The sequence below is a fragment of the Echeneis naucrates genome, chromosome 2 (assembly GCF_900963305.1).
Source record: "Echeneis naucrates chromosome 2, fEcheNa1.1, whole genome shotgun sequence".
Classification (NCBI taxonomy): Eukaryota; Metazoa; Chordata; class Actinopteri; order Carangiformes; family Echeneidae; genus Echeneis; species Echeneis naucrates.
Window position 1 is genome coordinate 586,921 of NC_042512.1, and position 19,274 is coordinate 606,194.

Consider the following 19,274-nt stretch of genomic DNA (forward strand, 5'->3'; position numbering starts at 1 on the left):
AACATCACAGCTGAAGGGTTTCTCCTCTGTATGGACCTTCATGTGTATTTTAAGTATTCCCTTTTCTTTAAATGTTTTCCCACAAACATCACAGCTGAAGGGTTTCTCTTCTGTATGGACCTTCATGTGTGGTTTAATGTTTTTCTTTAGTTTGAATGTTTTCCCACAAACATCACAGCTGAAGGGTTTCTCTTCTGTATGGACCTTCATGTGTATTTTAAGGATTGCCTTTAGTTTAAAATTTTTCCAACAAATATCACAGCTGAAGGGTCTCTTTTCTGTGTGGACTGCCATGTGTGATTTCAGGCTTCGCCTTAGTTTAAATGTTTTCCCACAAACATCACAGCTGAAGGGTCTCTCTTCTGTGTGGACTACCATGTGTTTTTTAAGGTTTTCCATTAGTTTAAATGTTTTCCCACAAACATCACAGCTGAAGGGTCTCTCTTCTGTGTGGACTACCATGTGTTTTTTAAGGTTTTCCATTAGTTTAAATGTTTTCCCACAAACATCACAGCTGAAGGGTTCCTCTTCTGTGTGGACTACCATGTGTAGTTTTAGAATATCCTGTCGCTTAAATCTTTTGCCACAAAATGAGCAGCCAAACGGTCTCTCTTCTGAGTGAACTACCATGTGAAACCTAAGATGGGCCTTCTGCAAAAAATGTTTCCCACAAACATCACAGCTGAAGGGTCTCTCCCCTGTGTGGACTACCTTGTGACTCTTCAGATCCCACTTTTTTTTAAACGTTTTCCCACACTCATGGCAGCTGAATGGTTTTTCACTGCTGTCACATCTTCTAACATTTACATCACCTTCATCTATTTTCACATCTGACTGGGCCACTCTGGTTTCATTAGAATCATTCTCACTGATTTCAGTATCAGAGGAGTCTGAGACCTCTTCCTCTGGATCTGGATCTGGTTGAAGAGGACTCTGTGGATCACAGCTCCTGGCCGGTTCATTCATCTCTTCATCCTCACTCTTCACCTGAAACGGCCTCACAGGGTTCCTGGTCTCCTCCAGTCCTGGTACCTGGTCCTCCTCCTGTTCCTGTTTAAGGACTGGACTCTCTGAATCCTCCGGATCCGGACTGGAGGTGAACTCAGGAGGAACCTCTTTTTTCACCATCAGCTGCTGAACATCTGGAGGAAACGATTCAATAATGAATCCTCTTTATTAGCTACAATATGAACACAGTTATTCCTCCAGCTGCTTCATTCTACATCTGCCAAATACAGTCCTCAGCCTTTCTCACTCATAAAAACAACCGACCCGTTTTGTGGATCAGGACTCGGGGCTGCAGCAGCTCCAGCTGGCTCCTCTGCCGGTCGATCTCCTGCCTGAAGCCCGAAGCCTCCTCCTCATATCCGGCTACCATTCTGTCCACGGCCGCTAAGATCTCCCGGCAGGCGGCGGCGAGTCTGTCGGTGACAAAACCCCGCAGGACTTCTGCTGTGGACATTTTACCTTGTTCACCTTTCAGCTGAGGGACAAAAGACCATCAGTCCTGTTTGTGTGGAGCAAATATACGGATATTATCAGTATGAGACACTTTATCAAAACATTTCCTATATTCTTTTTTTAAACATTGATTCAATGTGGTCCTTAACCTGCAATATGCCCTTTAAGGTAACATTTATGACTTTCTAACTACTTTCTTAACCCCCCACCCTCCATATCATTGATAAAACCTGCTGACTTGTGATTGACCTCTGGAATCACCAACATTACCCCAACAAATAGCACTTACTGCTCTCAGAACACAAGTCTGCGCTTCAGTTGGGGAAACGTTGGTGACAAATGCACTAATTCAGCTGATCTGACGAAATGTATTAATTTTTGTCCAAATTCCATCCAGGACAACCCCAAAGAGAAGCACTTATGCACAAAGACTTTATGAGTGTCTCTGATTGGAGTGATCCGAGTTAGATCTGCAGAAAACGTGGCTCCAAGACTTACTGTTGTTTTTGTCAATTCACACTGAAAGTGGAAAAAGAGAGCAATTGAATTGACTAAGTCACATTAAGCTTTCATTTTTACCTCACTTAGGATCTTCTCCTCAAGAGTCTTTGCAGCAACTTTCCAGTTGTGTCATTGTTCCAATGGACTCCCTTTCAGGCTTTTACCTGAATTTATCTTCTACCTGAATGAAACCACTCCCACAGCTGCCTGCCTACTTAGTTTGGGCGGTTTCAATGGTCTTGGTAATGGTTTGTAATGAAGAACACATTTAGTCCATCAGGAACAGACAACGATCCTCTTAAATTCATGAGGACCGTTAGCATATGATGAGAGGACTGCTAACTGCAGTGATTAGAGATTAGGGTTGTGTTGTTGTAGCTGATCTGAAGAAATCTATTTAAAATTGCAAATCATCATAATTTTTACTGAATTTCTGAGCAGGACAACCCCAAAGAAAAGCATTTATGTAGAAAGGAATAATTGTAGCTGTCTGAGTTAGAGCTTGCTGTTGTGTTTGTCAGTCAACAAATAGCTGAGCTGTGTAGTTGTGTTGTGCTACACACCAAACATGTCCAGAAAAGACAGACTGTTCTGTGTGTTCACACCATGATTCCTGCCATCACAGTTCACCTTTTGTGTCTTACTTTTGTTGTCCTTTTCAAAATTTTATTTGATGGCACAAAGTGACCCGAGGCACTAATAAAAAAAGGAGGGGGGGCCTGAAAGTGTGACTTGGTTCCCATCGTTCATATTAAAGAGCCGTTCAAGAGACTCTCTGTGATCTATGTGAACATAAATCTTTACCAACATTCAAATGTTAGAAACTCGGTGCTTTCTGGAATGTAAAACTCAGCTGCTCTCCATGAAAAGCAGCAGTCAGCTCTGCCTGGATACAACAGTGATCAGGGCTGTATGATGTATGTTTATACTGAAACACTGACAGCTCTCCTCCATCTCCCTCTTTTACTTACTCTGGGTTCCAGCCCTCGTTGGTGCAGCAGGCAGCACGTCAGTCTCATAATCTGAAGGTAGTGAGATGGAGCCTCTCACCTTTAATTCCACTTCCAGGCCATGGAAGCAAAAATGAGAAGTCATTTCCACTGTGTGCTGTGCTGAAATAGCTCAGTTGGGAGAGTCCCTGGTTCAATCCTGGATTTTAGTACCTGTGGTGTGTCCTTTAGAAGATTGTCTTTTTTAGTTAATGAGAGATAAAAAGCTATTTAGGAAATGTCAAGGTGCCAAACAAACCAACAGTTTCTGCCAACATTTAATTGATGGGTTAGATTGATGAATGAGGACAGATGTGATTTAAAGCAAAACAAAGTCAGCAATAAGGATCTTTTCTAAGAGGGCCCTCAGACAAAGAAGCTGGGTCACAGCACAGCACAGAGGATTTGAACCCACAGATCCAGAAGAGACTGCAGCACAGCCTGCTATGAGCAGAGTGGAGCAGTGGAAGTGTTTTGGGCCCATAATACAGCGGTTGATGGATGGAAACCCTTCTCTGCTATTCTAACGCACTGGCTGAATGTCATTTATCACTTTCTCCAGTAATGTGTACAGTTGTCACTGTGCTGCTCCTGACTCAGTGATGCTGTTGGATGCTTATAGGGCCGCCGTTCTTAAAGTGTGGGCTCCACCCCACTGGTGGGGAATAGAGACATGACAGGTGGGGCTTTGTTAATGCCTTTCTTTATGGACAACAAAGATCAGAAATTCAAAACAAAACACCCCCACACACACAAAAAGTCATCATTAACACTTAACACAGAACTGGTCCTTTCCTTTCAGCTCACTTTTAAGTTTTATTTTATTTTACATTTTCTTGCAAAAGAAAAAAAAAAAAACACAGAAGCACACATTCACCATATAAGAAGTGGAGACAGTTTGGCTCCATCAATGACATCCCTCGACACTGGAACCTCGAGCCAGCACCTTTGATAAAGATCAGCTAACAGTCCTGTGGTTCCATGGTGTAATGGTTAGCACTCTGGACTTTGAATTCAGTGATCCGAGTTCAAGTCGCGGTGGAACCTCTGTCTTCTAGTTTAGTGACTACATATAACAGTAACTCCACTCCCCCCAAAACAGTGATCCACCCCTGAGCAGAGAGGAGGCTTCATGAAACAGTTTGTCTTTTCACCTGCTGCAGCAGCTCAGAGCCTCTGTGGTTCAGGAAAAACGACAGACTAAAGAAAGACATTTCAGGTGCATGTGATTACACTGAAATAATATAATTTGATTTATTTCATTTTATTCCATTCAGAAAGTAAAAATAATATATTTTATGACATCATTACACACAGTGACATATTTCAAGTGTTTATTTCTTTTAATATTGATCATTGTGACCTCCAGCTGATAAAAACCCAAAAGTAGTTTATTTCAACAACATTTGACTTCACCCACAAGGAACTGCTGGGATTTAAACACAGGCTGCTTTAACAAAGTTTGTCTCCTGTGAAAAGCAGTCAATCACTAATTTCCCCTCTCCTCAGCACAGCATGAGCCACAAAGTTACTGTTGCTTCACTTTACAAGATACTGCCAATAACACAACCAGCCAACCTCACACAGCTCCATATAATAAGAGTTAGCTCCCCTGACGACTGCAAGGCAACAGCTGGGCTCGTCCAGGATTTGAACTCTGAGTATCCGGTTCCAGAACAGCAGGCAGTAGTTTGCTCAAGCAACATTTAGGATAATTCTAGCTGGAACTGCAGACTGGGACATGGAGAAGTCAATGTGTCTCTGTGGCGCAATTGGTCAGCGCGTTCGGCTGTTAACCGAAAGGTTGGTGGTTCGAGCCCACCCAGGGACGTGCTTTGTTTTTAAACTGATTACAACCACTACATGTTGATGTTACGGCAGTTGCACTGCCCCTTTCCTCTACTTTGGTTTCACCAGAACTAAAAAGGAGATATGGGTTCTCCAGGAAACTGGTTGTATAAGAGCGGCAAGGTAGGGATGATGTGTCTTGGTAAGAGAACACGGAGGCAGTCAGATTGTAGTATCCTTCATTTATTTAGCTGTGGTCGCTTCTCATTTATACACAGCGGGAAAACAGGGAATCAGGATAGCTAATGCTGCATGAGGTGAAGGAAAACTGTCTGCTCTTGACCGCATGGAAGAAAAGAGAACGCTTACGGAGCAGAAGCATGCACACAGGTGGTGCATTCAGGAACGTCGGTAAAACCGAGACGCATTCGAAAAAGTGGGAAAAATAAGTTCTCTATGCAAACACACGTTATAACACATAAATCTCACTTGAACAATGTGGGCTTTCGAACAAGAACCATTAAATATGGTATAACCTGTAATACATAACTGCCCAACCACGAAGGGACTCAAACTCTCAGTCTTCTGATCCGAAGTCAGACGCCTTGTCCATGAGGCCAGTTTAATGTCCTATTGTCAGAATCAGTCAGCACTGCCTGGATACAACAGTGGTCAGGGCTGTATGATGTATGTTTATACTGAAACACTGACAGGTCTCCTCCATCTCACTCTTTTACTTTCTCTGGGTTCCAGGCCTCGTTGGTGCAGCAGGCACGCACGTCAGCGCACGTCGGGGGCACCCTGCACAGCACAGACGAACCTCAGGGGAACAGACCATTGCCAAAAAGAACATCATCAAAATCAAAAACATGGCAGCTTTCATAAATCTAACCTGCAGAGATTATCACAAAGTTCACAAGAACCAACAACAACCCAAATCAAATGTCCTAAAAGTCAATAGAATTTGGTTCATTTTATTTGATAATTGTTTATTCATTATTCATTTTTTTTAAATGGCTTATACCTTTGAGTTCTGCAGACAGAAGCAACAACAAAACTGGAACAAATTTTCACTGCTATGCAGATGATGCCCTCCTGTATGTGACTAACAACCGTGGCTCCTGCCATCTATTCACATTGGAACCTTCACTGTGTGAAATGACAGATTTTCTTTCACCTCTACTGCTGTAAGGTTTTGGGACAAAGCTATTTTGGTCGACCTTTGACTGCCCACGCTTTTAAAGGACTAAAATTCCATTCACATCTGGACTCTGAATCCAGCGATCCGAGTTCAAATCTCGGTGGAACCTGAATCTTACCAGTGAAACTCTCTACACATGTGAGGAAGTGCAAATTTTGAGCCTCCATGCGATCTAATCAGGCAGTCATTGTGTATTGTGGACTCACTTTGATGGGCTAATTTTCAGCAAATTTTTCGGTAAATTTTTAGGCATCTGTCGTCAGAATGGCCGAGCGGTCTAAGGCGCTGCGTTCAGGTCGCAGTCTCCCCTGGAGGCGTGGGTTCAAATCCCACTTCTGACAGAATCTGCTTTTCTTTCATCTCTACTTAACCCCCTCAGGGACCACCTCTGATGCCAAAAACCAGGAGCCTTTACATCTTCAGTCTAACACTCTCCCAAGTGAGCTATGTCATGACTTAGTGGATACTTAGGATTAGGGATCTTCAGCATACAATGAAAATTTGTCCTATTACGGGCAGTAATTTTGCACAAAGGCAACACAACACTAAGTAAATTTGTGCTGTACAAAGGAGAGGGAAGTCTTAGGGATGGATAATGAGGTTCATCAAAACAAAGTCAGAACCAGAGCTCAGGCTGTTGGTACACAAACAAAGAAAGGCATACTTGTGGATTCACAAGATTATATCAGGATCTGACCTTTTCCTGTTCCATCAGTAACCATCAAAGGAGATGCTGATTCTGTGATGTCACAAAGGTTCTAATGACATCACAGAGATCAAAGGCTCCTCCCATTTTTTTGTCATGACCTCCACCATAGAGTGCTGCCTGCTGCAATAATGCTGCCTTTAATAGAAGTTTAGGAACATTTAATTAAAGAATACATTTTGATTTTAATGATTGGAAAATGGCTGTCGAGTCCTACATTAAAACATCTGAAAAAATGCTTCGATCTTCCATGAGAAAATGGCGTCTTTGACAGCCTTTTGGAAAACACAACCAGTCAACGTGACATGAGTCTCATGTCCTCCACCATAGAGTGATGCCTGTTAATGAAGCTCAAAACACAAACATAGTCATGCCAGATACCTTTGAGTTCTGCCGACAGAAGCAACAACAAAACTGGAACTAATTTTCACTGCTATGCGGATGAGCCCCACAACCTCTCACATGCTAAGCGAGCGCTCTACTATTTGAGCTAATTCCCCTGGGCTGGCATGCAAGGTCAGCTTGCAAAAAAAAGTGAATAGCTCGAAGGAGGCAGACTGGGTACTGGGCACTAAAACAACATTTGAAATTTGCTTTACTTCCACTGCTGAGGAAAACTGCTGGGAGTTAAAACAAGCAAGGTTTATCCTGACGTATGTTTTCAAGACTGAAGATCTTCCCTCTTCAGCTAGTGCAGCTTCAGTATGGCATTTTTACTATTGTAATGATCTTCTTCATCATCATCATCAGATCATCTTCAAATACGACAAACTTTGGATCGTGAACAGCTAGCTGTTGCTAAAAAGCCATTAGCAGAGGATGGTTTCGATCCATCGATCTCTGGGTTATGGGCCCAGCACGCTTCCGCTGCGCCACTCTGCTCATAGGACAACCGCAAAGAGAAGCACTTGTACAAAAGGAAGTCATCTGTGTTTCAAAATTGAAATGATCAGTATTGTATTCTAAGAAGATGTTGTTGTTTTTGTCAGTCAGCACTGCCCCAACAAGTAGCACTTTCAACAGTCAAGTTAGTGCTCAAGTTACGGTAACATTTGCGACTTTCAAATTACTTCCTTATCCCTCACCCCCCATATCACTGATAATACCTGCTGTCCTGGTGATTGAAGAAAGGAAGGAATGACATTCCTCGTGTTTTTTGTCCAAATTCCAACCAGGACAACCCCAAAGAGAAGCACTTATGCACAAAGACTTCATCAGTGTCTCTGATTGGAGTGATCCGAGTTAGATCTGAAGAAAACATGGCTCCAAGACTTGCCATTTAACAATGAAAGGGGAAAAGAGAATAGAAACATTCATGCAGAAAATAGTCATCAATGTCTCTCATTGAATTGGCTAAGTCACATTAAGCTTTAATTCTGACCTAACTCTGGTGATTAGTGATTAGGGTATTGTTGTTTCAACTGAAGAAATCTGTTAAAAATCGGAATCATTTTGTTGAAACTCTAACCAGGACAACCCCAAAGAGAAGCACTTGTGCACAAATAATTCATCAGTGTTTCTGATTGAGGTGATCTGAGTTAGATTCTAAGAATCTAATGGGAAATGGGTAAAGGAAGGAAAACTTCTGAAATCACCAACACTACCCCAACTAATAGCACTTACTGCTCTCAGAACACAAGCCTGTGCTTCAGCTGGGGAAATGTTGAGGACAAATTTGTGAATTTAACGGATCACGATTAATCAATTTAGCAATGTTTTGTTAAATTTCAAACCAGGACAACCCCAAAGAGAAGCACTTATGGACAAGAATTCATCAGTGTCTCTGATTGGAGTGATCCGAGTTAGATCTGAAGAAAACATGGCTCCAAGAATTAATGCTGTTTTTGTAAATTAACACTGAAAGGGGAAAAAGAGCAAAGAGCATCTCCTTTTCCTGTTCCATCAGTAACCATCAAAGGAGATGCTGATTCTGTGATGTCACAAAGGTTCTAACGACATCAAAGAGATCAAAGACTCCTCCCACTTTTTTGTCATGACCTCCACAGTAGAGTGCTACTGTGTTAAAGAAGCTCAAAAGGCAACCATGGTCCTGCCAGGTACCTTTGAGTTCTGCAGACAGAAGCAACAACAAAACTGGAACTATTTGGACTGAGCCTGGTTAGTCTGTGTTTCAGTTTGGGAATTCTACTGAAACTGGTTATAACTTTTGTCCAAATTCCATCCGGAGGGATCCAGAAGCACTTATTCACAAAAATTCATCAGTGTGTCTCATTGCAGAGTTCCGAGTTAGAGCTGAAGAAAACATGGCTCCAAGACTGAAAGACCAGAAACTGAAAGGGGAAAAAGCATAGAAAATAGAAACATCCATGCAGAAAATAATCATCAATGTCTCTCATCAAGTCACATTAAGCTTTCATTCTGACCTCACTCTGGTGATTACTGATTAGGGTAGTGTTGTTTCAATTGATCAGGAGAAATCTGTTGGGAATCTTGTTGGGAAGTGGGAATCTTGATCATTTTGTTGAAACTCTAACCAGGACAACCCCAAAGAGAAGCACTTGTGCACAAATAATTCAGCAGTGTTTCTGATTGAGGTGATCTGAGTTAGATTCTAAGAAGGGTCTAATGGGAAATGGGTAAAGGAAGGAAAACTTTTGAAATCACCAACATTACCCCAACTAATAGCACTTACTGCTCTCAGAACACAAGTCTGTGCTTCAGTTGGGGAAATGCTGATAACAAATTAATACATTACACAACTAATCCTTAAAATTTAAATTATTCCAACCAGGACAACCCCAAAGAGAAGATGTTGTTGAATCATCAATGTCTCTGATTGAAATGATCAGAGTTAGATTCTAAGAAGAAATGTCTCCCAAACCTCCCGTTGTGTTTGTCAGTCAGCACTGCTCCAACAAGTAGCACTTACTGAATTCAACAGTCAAGTTAGTGCTCAAGTTAAGGTAACATTTGTGACTTTTAGATTACTTTCTTAACTCCCACCACCCCAAAATTGATAGAACCTGCTGTCCTTGTGATTGACTTCTGAAATCACCAACATTACCCCAACTAATAGCACTTACTGCTCTCAGAATACAAGTTGGTGCTTCAGTTCGGGAAAGATTGATGACTCATTCAGCTGATCTGAAGAAAACTGTTTTTTTTTTTTTTCAATTCCATCCAGGACAACCCCAAAGAGAAGCACTGATACAAAAGGCATCAGTGTTTCTAATTGAAATGATCAGTATTGTATTCTAAGAAGATGTTGTTGTCTTTGTCAGTCAGCACTGCCCCAACAAGTAGCACTTACTGAATTCAACAGTCAAGTTAGTGCTCAAGTTAAGGTAACATTTGTGACTTTCAAGTTACTTTCTTAACCCTCACCCCCCATATCACTGATAATATCTGCTGTCCTGGTGATTGAAGAAAGGAAGGAATGGCATTCCTACGCAGATTCCACAGAGATAGCTAGGTGAGCTCACCTAGCTATGAGCAGAGTGTCGCTTACTTTCTTAACCCTCACCCCCCATATCATGTGGTGATTGACGGAGAAGGAATGGCATTCCTCATCTTTTTTGTCCAAATTCCAACCAGGACAACCCCAAAGAGATGCACTTATGCACAAAGACTTCATCAGTGTCTCTGATTGGAGTGATCCGGGTTAAATAGCTCACACATGATCTCCCCCAAAGAGATCATGAAAAGAAAAGAGTCTTGCAGCCACTTCCCTGTTGTGTCTGAATGAAACCACTCCCACCTGTCTACGTTGTTGAGACGGTTTCAATGGTCTTGGTAATGGTTCATATCAAGAACAGACAACAATCCTCTTAAATTCATGAGGTCCTTTAGCACATGGTGAGACGGCAGCTAACTGTGGTGGTAAGAAATGTATCAAAACTGGTTTTAATTCCATCCAGGACAACCCCAAAGAGAAGCACTTGTCCAAAAGGACGTCATCAGTCTTTCTAATTGAAATGATCAGTGATGCATTCTAAGATGTCTTTGTCAGTCAGCACTGCCCCAACAAGTAGCACTTACTGAATTCAACAGCCAAGTTAGTGCTCAAGTTAAGGTAACATTTGTGACTTTCAAACTACTTTCTTAACCCCCACCACCCAAAAATTGATAGAACCTCATCTGCTTGTGATTGGCTTTTGAAATCACCAACATTACCCCAACTAATAGCACTTACTGCTCTCAGAATACAAGTCTGTGCTTCAGTTCGGGACATGTTCATGACAAATTCACAAATTTAGCTGATTTAAAGAAATATATCAAAACTTTAATTCCATCCAGGACAACCCCAAAGAGAAGCACTTATGCACAAAGACTTCATCAATGCCTCTGATTGGAGTGATCCGAGTTAGATCTGAAGAAAACATGGCTCCAAGAATTAATGTCGTTTTTGTGAATTAACCCTGAAAGGGGGAAAAGAGAGCAAAGAGAACAGAAGTCAGATTGAGCTCAAATTTTTACCTCACATGATCTCCTCCTAAGAGTCTTTGCAGCCACTTCCCTGTTGTGTTGCAGTTCCAATGGACTCCCTTTCAGGCTTTTGCCCATCTTATACCTGAATGAAACCACTCCCACAGCTCCCCGTCTGCTTAGTTTGGGCGGTTTCAATGGTCTTGGTAATGGTTTGTAATGAAGAACACATTTAGTCCATCAGGAACAGACAACGATCCTCTTAAATTCATGAGGACCGTTAGCATATGGTGAGAGGACAGCTAACTCTGGTGATTAATGTTGCTGCAGCTGATCTGAACAAATCTTTTCAAAATGGCCATCTTTGTTGTTGTTTTTATTCCAACCAAAACTTTTTTCCACCAAATTGTTAAATAAACTCTCTGTCCTGGTTAATCCTTGGACGGAATGAAAAACATTTGAAATCACAAACTCTGCCCCAACTAATAGCACTTACTGCTCTGAAAACACAAGTCTGTTCTTCAGTTGCAGAAATGTTGATGACAAATTCATAGATTTAGCTGATCTCAAGAAATCATTAAAAACGGGTCAAATTTCCACCAGAGCAACCTCAAAGAATTTGAATTAGAATTAGAATGTTTTTATTGCCATAATACACAACGTATAACAAACTTTAGACAACTCTGTGGTACAAAATATAATTATAAAATAAGAAAGATAAAAGATGAAGTAAAAAATAAAATGTATGAATATATTTACAAAAGAAGCCAGTAAGAATATATGTACAGTTGAGAATTAGCATGACTGTAGATAACGGTGGAAATAAATAAAAAAGTAAAAAAACAAAAAGTAGCTATTCCTGAATTTAACAGTTAAGGTAACATAAGGTAAGAAGAAAGAAAGGACACATTGACAGAACCACTGTGCTTCATACCAGGACACAGCAGCGTGAATCATGAGTCATCATGAATCATGTTCGGGAAATGTTTATGACAAATTCATGACTTTGGCTGATTTCAAAAAATAAATATAAATAAATAAAACATTTTGTCCAAATTGCAAACAGGACAACCCCAAAGAAAAACACTCATGCAGAAAGGAATCAACAGTGTCTCTGACTGATGTGATCTGAGTTAGAAGACATTGATTCTTTACTTCTTTATTGTCTTTGTCAGTTAACGCTGCCCCAACAAGCAGCATTTCCTGAATCCAAGTGAATCAAGTCAACAAACACGTTGGATAATTAATTGTGACTCTGAACTTTTTTCCAGTTTGTTGAATAAATGTGTTGTCCTCCTTCAGCAGGAAGTTTCTGTGGTCTTGGTAACAGTTTGAAGAACAGAATGATCAGACAACGATCCTCTTAAATTCATGAGGACCGTTAGCATATGATGAGAGGACTGTTAACTGCAGTGATTAGGGATCAGGGTTGTGTTGTTGCAGCTGATCCCAAGAAATCTATTTAAAATAGCAAATCATCATTTTTTTACTGAATTTCTGAGCAGGACAACCCCAAAGAGAAGGATTTATGTAGAAAGTTAACAAGCAGCTGTGTTGCGTTAGAAACACCAAACATGTCCAGAAAAGACACTGTTCTGTGTATTTCCCTGAAGAGTTGCCAGACTGTGTTCACACCTTGATTACTGCCATCACAGTTCACCTTTTGTGTCTTTCTTTTGTTATCCTTCACAAAATTTTTTTGCTGGCACAGAGGCACGAATAGAAAAATGGCGAGGGGGGCTGTGACTTGGTTCCCATCATTCATATTAAAGAGCCGTTCAAGACACTCTCCGTGATCTCTGTGAACATAAATATTTACCTCGGTCTTCTGATCCAAAGTCAAACACCTTGTCCTTTGGGCCATGTGGGGTCTGAGTGTGGCCCATTTTAATGTCCTGTTGTCAGTTTAGTGTCTGTTCTAGTCATATTTCATTGCTTCAACATTCATCAGGATGAAGGCAGCATCAAGCAGCAGAGGTCAGTGTTGGCCATGACCTGAGATCAGATCCACCTTCTGTGGAGGAGATCTGAAAAACCTCACTGATTTCTGTAAAATGGACACAGTTTAGTCTGTTCACCTTCACACAGCTGACCAACCACGAAGGGACTCGAACCCTCAGTCTTCTGATCCGAAGTCAGACGCCTTGTCCGTTAGGCCACGTGGTCATTGGGTCAGTTAGGCCTGGATACAACAGTGGTCAGGGCTGTATGATGTATGTTTATACTGAAACTCTGACAGCTCTCCTCCATCTCACTCTGTTACTTTCTCTGGGTTCCAGGCCTCGTAGGCAGTGTGTCAGTCTCATAATCTGACCAACGATCCATGTTGGTCCATGATGTTAATGTGTGTTAAAATCAGAGAGAATTTACACTCATTCAACTCAAATCCAAGAACATCCCAAACATGACTATTAGTCCTGTCTGAGAGTTTCCTCCACTGACAGCAAACATACTGTATATCCACACTGATCACTGTGATCAGGTTTGAATCATCTCTGTGAGAATCCCACATGAAGCTGTCAGGGTTAGGGTTAGGGTTAGCTAGACCATAGCTAGCTAACCCTAACCGCTAGACCATATGGGAGATGCAACCAAGCATCTCAGCATTCTAATGTTCATGCAGCCATTTTTGTGGACGATCCAATGAACCCTGTAGATCTCAGGCTGATGGTGCCAAAAGGACCACATCATCTGAAAAATCCTGCGATCTTCCATGAGAAAATGGCGTCTTTGACAGCCTTTTGGACACACAACCAGTCAGCGTGACGCATCCACCCTCACAATATTTCATGGTGTGGTTGAAAGAGGAGGGAGAATATTGGAAATGTAGGTTAAAAAAAAAACATGAGTTTGAATCTCACTCAGGTACCTTCGATGCCGAAACCCGGGATTGAACCAGGAACCTTTAGATCTTCAGTCTAACGCTCTCCCAACTGAGCTATTTTGGCTGGATGGCTCCGTTTCTGCTGGATGTTCTGTGACAGTTCTGCTTGTTTTTGCCCATTAACACTGCTCTTTAACCCTCCTGTCATTTTCACCCCCCGCCCCCCCTTCCAAACCTTGGTTGGAATTTCAATTAAAACGATCACAAGTTTTAAATTGATGTCTTCTTAGACGTTAGATGACTTCAATTACAGAATCTATTGATTCACTCCAATCAGAGACACTGATGAATTCTTTGTGTTTCTCTGTTCTGGTCCTGGTTGGAATTTGGACAAAAAAGCTGAGGAATGCCGATCCCTCTTTTCTTTTAATCAGCTTTTACCCGCAGAATCTGGACAAGAGGAACAGTGTTTTAGTGGTTGGTGCTGGTTGGTACAAATATACTAATATAATATATATATATTAGTAAATGGCAGAGAGAGAGATGACCTGCATAAAGAGACTGGAGCCTGAATACAGTTCCTTGGTCACCATATCACATACATCTTCACTGAAATAATGACATCACAGCTGTAAACTGAAAATGTCACTTTACGGCATTCTCACACGACATGTTGATGTTAGCACAGTTGTGCTCTCTTTTTCCTCTAAATTGGTTTCACCAGAAGCAACAATATGTGCCCCAGTGGCCTAATGGATAAGGCACTGGCCTCCTAAGCCAGGGATTGTGGGTTCGAGTCCCATCTGGGGTGGTTTACAGCAGAGTGGCGCAGCGGAAGCGTGCTGGGCCCATAACCCAGAGGTCGATGGATCGAAACCATCCTCTGCTAACAGCTTTTTAGCAACAGCTAGCTGTTCATGATCCAGTGTTCGTTGTTTCCTGTAAATCAGTGCTGCTTGAAAAACAGTGTGTGCTCATGTGTATCTTTCTGCATTTTCCCCTTTGATGCGTGGGTTCAAATCCCACCTCTGATGGAAGCTGCTTTTCCTTTCACCTCTGCTGCTGTAATGTGTATTTTGGGGACAAATGTATTTTATATTTTGTGCTCTCCATGTATGAGTCCTTTCTATCCACAACATCTAACATTAGGAGCAAGGCACTGCTGGGATTTGAACCCAGGATCTCATTATTTACACACAGCACATTCAGGACATTAATGTGACAGTTTATTTTATGCTAAAGAAAATCCTTTGTTATTTGTCACAGTGGACTTGGCTCATCATATTTTTCTGACTAACTGGTATTGGAGTTGTAAGCTCCTTAATCTTAATGGCCTGACAACAACTCTGAAAGCAGATACAACACATCCAGATAACCTTTGAATTACACTTCAACAGGTTTGATTGATATATGGACCTGAAGTCAGACGTTTAGGATTACTCTACCTAGAATAGCAGGCTGCAACATGGACAGCTGAACACAGAAGACAATGAGATGTGAACCCACACACAGGATACAGTAGATTAGCAGTCCATCACCTTAAACACTCGGCCACCTCAGCATGCAGCGACCTGGACTGTGTGTGAATAGACGGATAGTTAACTGCTCACATTAATGTATCTATCAGCAATGAAGGAGAGAGTCGTCGGCCACCTCGTCATGTTTGTTGTCAATTTGTTGTCTGAATGTTAGACTGAGCAGTGTTTCTGCTTTGAGTGGCCTTTTTTTTTCACGAACATCTACCACTGATCTACATCCTCTTTGGACCTTTACCTAACCACAGAGGTCGGTGAGCATCTGTCTTGGGTGTTATTCTTAATCACTATCACACTGAATCAGATGGCAGAGGTTCCACTGAGATTTGAACTCAGATGACTGGATTCAAAGTCCACAGTGCTAACCATAAGATCAAAGAACACTGATGGGAAATGACCTTTTGACAGATTTAGAAACATTTGAAATTAATTGGCCAACACACATCACAGGAGTACATCCAGCAGTGGGAAGGTTCAGGATCTCTGTCAGACACAAAGGGAGCAAATGTGACCAACGAAGCCACGAAACACGTCAAGAGCTCACAAAGCTTTATCAATAACACAGAGAACAGTCAGACAACCAACTCTGCAGGACAACCACAAGAAATTAAACAAGAGCAGCAGAAAAACCACCAATCAGGACTATTCAGAAACAACAGGATTATTTTCCATCAGTTCCTCAAAGGGATTTAAAATTGAAACCCGTCATGTCAAGCCGTCTCTTATCACTAACCTCATTGGCTGGAACTCATATCAATCAGATATTTGGACCGTGTGCTTTGACCATCAGGGAACAGTTTGTTCAGTAAACTGCTCTGACAATATTTTCAAAAACGGCTGACAGTTTGAGATTCAAACCAACGACCTTCTTATTGTGGGGCAACATTTAGGATAATTCCAGCTGGAACAGCAGGCTGTAGCAGAAACTGGTCACCATGTCTCATGTCACTGATATTATAGTTCAGACATGGAAGACCAGAGGATTTTTCAGTTGATGCACAGTTATCTCCATCTAGTGGACAGATGGTAGAAGTTGATTCCTGAAAAGAGGAAGTGACTTTTCCTCAGATCAAACTGTTGAAGGAGAACGAGCAGCTTCTTCCTCACTGACTCACTCAACCTCTGTCTCCTGGGTTTGGATTTAGGTCTGGGTCTGGGTCTGGGTCTAAGACCAGGTGGGCCTGCTCAGAGTCTCTGTGTTGGATGTGAGCTGCTGAAATCTCTGAACACCATGACACAGATAATATCAGTCTGATGTGTCATCTGTAATCCAGATGTTGTCAGCAACAAACAGATGTTCCTCACAGAAGCTGTGCTGATTCACTTCAACCAGCACATGAGCCTTTTTCTCAGGAGCACACACAGAAAAAATAAGATTTTCTATTCCAACAATATACGTGATGTCCTCGTGTATGAATGAATGTTTCACTGACGCAGATTTTTTCAGAACAACATCAACAACTAATAACTCCACAACGAGACTGTGTGACGTCACTGGAGATCAAAGGCATTTCCTGTCTTTCATTGATCTCCAACATGACACAGATGCATACGTCACACTCTCTCACGTTTGCTTCAAATGGATGAGCGCAGACACACAGAAATCACTCTGGACTGATGCTGTCACAATACTCACAGAATTAAACTTTTCCTTTGAAGCTGCTTTGAAGAATTTCCAAAATCACATGTGATTCAGATGTAAACACAAAGGCTGCCCCACTGTCACCATTCAGAACAGCTGAGAAGATGATTGATACAAATACATGCTAAGCCAGCAGCCTACCTCCCTACCAGCCTAACTCCTAGCCAGCATGTGCTAACTAATTCAGATGTTCTTAACCCCCACACCCTAAAAACTGATAAAACTTGTCATTGACTTCTGAAATCACCAACACTATCCCAACAAATAGCACTTACTGCTCTCAGAACACAAGTCTGTGCTTCAGTTCGGGAAATGTTGACGAAAAATTCACTCACTCAGCTGAGAAATCTGAGAAAGAAATCTATCAAAACTGGTTTTAATACCATCCAGGACAACCCCAAAGAGAAACACTACAAAAGGAAGTCGTCTGTGTTTCATAATTGAAATGGTCAGTATTGTATTCTAAGATGTTGTTGTTTTTGTCAGTCAGCACTGCTCCAACAAGTAGCACTTACTGAATTCAACAGTCAAGTTAGTGCTCAGGTTACGGTAACATTTGTGACTTTCAAACTACTTCCTTATCCCCCACCCCCCATATCACTGATAATATCTGCTGTACTGGTGATTGAAGAAAGGAAGGAATGGCATTCCTACGCAGATTCCACAGAGATGGGATGTGTGTAGTTGGAACAGCAGGCTGCAACATCATGTCTCTGTGGGGCGATTGGTCAGCGCGTTTGGCTGTTAACTGAAAGGATGGTGGTTTGAGCTCACCCAGGGACGTGCTTTGTCTTATCCACTGGAATTATAGTGGACATGTGGAACACCAAGATTTGATCTGGAGAAGGTTCGCTGAAGGTTCACAGGGATGTTCTGGAGTATGGAGCCATCCCATCACTATATGACAATAAGCTTCCCTTTCCCTGAGACAACTACAGGGTGTAACAGATGTACAGCTGTGGTGAGGACGGGTTACAGGTCTGTAGCTGGAGGATTTTGACACCATCGGCCTGAGATCTACATGATTTCAGGATTTCTGGATTTCTGGAAGGAAAACAAACATGAAAAACACAAAGTTAAATTGTAGACACACAGTTGAACTGCAATGGCCGGGAATCAAACCCAGGTCAACTGCTTGGAAGGCAGCTATGCAAACCAAGCAAAGCTCCATATAGCAGATACCAGGTCCATTCACAGCTACTGATCAGCTGAAAGCTAAAAAACTGAGCAGAGTGCTGTGGACTTGAGTGAAACAGTGAAAGGATTTCCCCAACAAGCCTTTTGATCGTAGCTGTAGAATTTCATAAAGATGTTCTGTGGCTGAGCTGCTCACAGGGCTGCTCACCAAACAGAAAATCACCGCACCTCCACTGATGTGATTCAGTTTTCAATTCCTCTGATTCCTCAATCAACTGTTAGTAGAAACTGTGGCACCTTTGGCATTTCCTACAAGCTTTTTATCTCTCATTTCAGCGTGCATGGTATAAAAGGTATTCATGTGGGAGACCTAGAATCCATCATGTGTTAAACTGAGAACTCAGTCGTCACACTCAACTGATGTTGTATGCAGGATCCAAAGGAATGGAGGCAACTGGCAGTGGTGGGATTCAAACCCACGCCTCCGAAGAGAGTGGAGCCTTAATCAGGCACCTTGGACACTTCAGAATGGGAATGACACCCATATTAGTACAAATAAGTACTTCCTGTGCTTGTTTAGCAATGCTGGGGATTGCACCAAAGGACTCATACATGGAAAGCACACATTCTACCACTGAGCTACATTCCCTGTATGGTGTGGCAGATGAGATGATTGGATATCCTTCTTCCTGCTCTCAAAATAAAAGTCAAAATAATTTTAATAAGAGTTTGGTCTAGACCTGCTCTATATGTACTTGACGTAACTTCATTATGATGTTTTGACGTGAGTTTAAAAAAAGAGGCCAAAATATTAGGAGTTTGCCTTTAAGTGGACTTCAATGGCTGCTGTTTTGTCATCACATGTACACTTGTGTTCACTTTGGTAATTTGGTAGGATGACTACACAGGATAAATTGCTCCAAGCTGAGTGGATAGTTGAGAGATCAGGGTGTTGCACAAGATAAGTACTTCCTGTGCTTCATTATCAACGCTGGAGATGGCGGGGATTGAACGCAGGGCCTCATACATGCAAAGCATGCACTCTACCACTGAGCTACATCCCCTGCATGGTGCACAATGCCCGCTGGAAACTAATCACTAAAC

At 41.8% G+C, this 19,274-nt stretch overlaps 6 non-coding genes across 6 annotated transcripts; 4 read left to right on the forward strand and 2 right to left on the reverse strand.

Annotated features, from left to right (window-relative positions):
• Positions 1–3,926: 3,926 nt before the first annotated feature.
• Positions 3,927–3,998, forward strand: trnaq-uug (transfer RNA glutamine (anticodon UUG)). Its single transcript has one exon. It is a non-coding gene; the product is annotated as a tRNA-Gln (tRNA).
• Positions 3,999–4,708: 710 nt separating this feature from the next.
• trnan-guu (transfer RNA asparagine (anticodon GUU)) lies at positions 4,709–4,782 on the forward strand. The gene has a single exon. It is a non-coding gene; the product is annotated as a tRNA-Asn (tRNA).
• Positions 4,783–6,198: 1,416 nt separating this feature from the next.
• trnal-cag (transfer RNA leucine (anticodon CAG)) lies at positions 6,199–6,281 on the forward strand. Its single transcript has one exon. It is a non-coding gene; the product is annotated as a tRNA-Leu (tRNA).
• A 6,844-nt stretch (positions 6,282–13,125) lies between these two features.
• On the reverse strand, positions 13,126–13,198 carry trnar-ucg (transfer RNA arginine (anticodon UCG)). The gene has a single exon. It is a non-coding gene; the product is annotated as a tRNA-Arg (tRNA).
• Positions 13,199–13,907: 709 nt separating this feature from the next.
• trnaf-gaa (transfer RNA phenylalanine (anticodon GAA)) lies at positions 13,908–13,980 on the reverse strand. The gene has a single exon. It is a non-coding gene; the product is annotated as a tRNA-Phe (tRNA).
• Positions 13,981–14,594: 614 nt separating this feature from the next.
• On the forward strand, positions 14,595–14,667 carry trnar-ccu (transfer RNA arginine (anticodon CCU)). Its single transcript has one exon. It is a non-coding gene; the product is annotated as a tRNA-Arg (tRNA).
• The last annotated feature ends 4,607 nt before the right edge of the window (positions 14,668–19,274 follow it).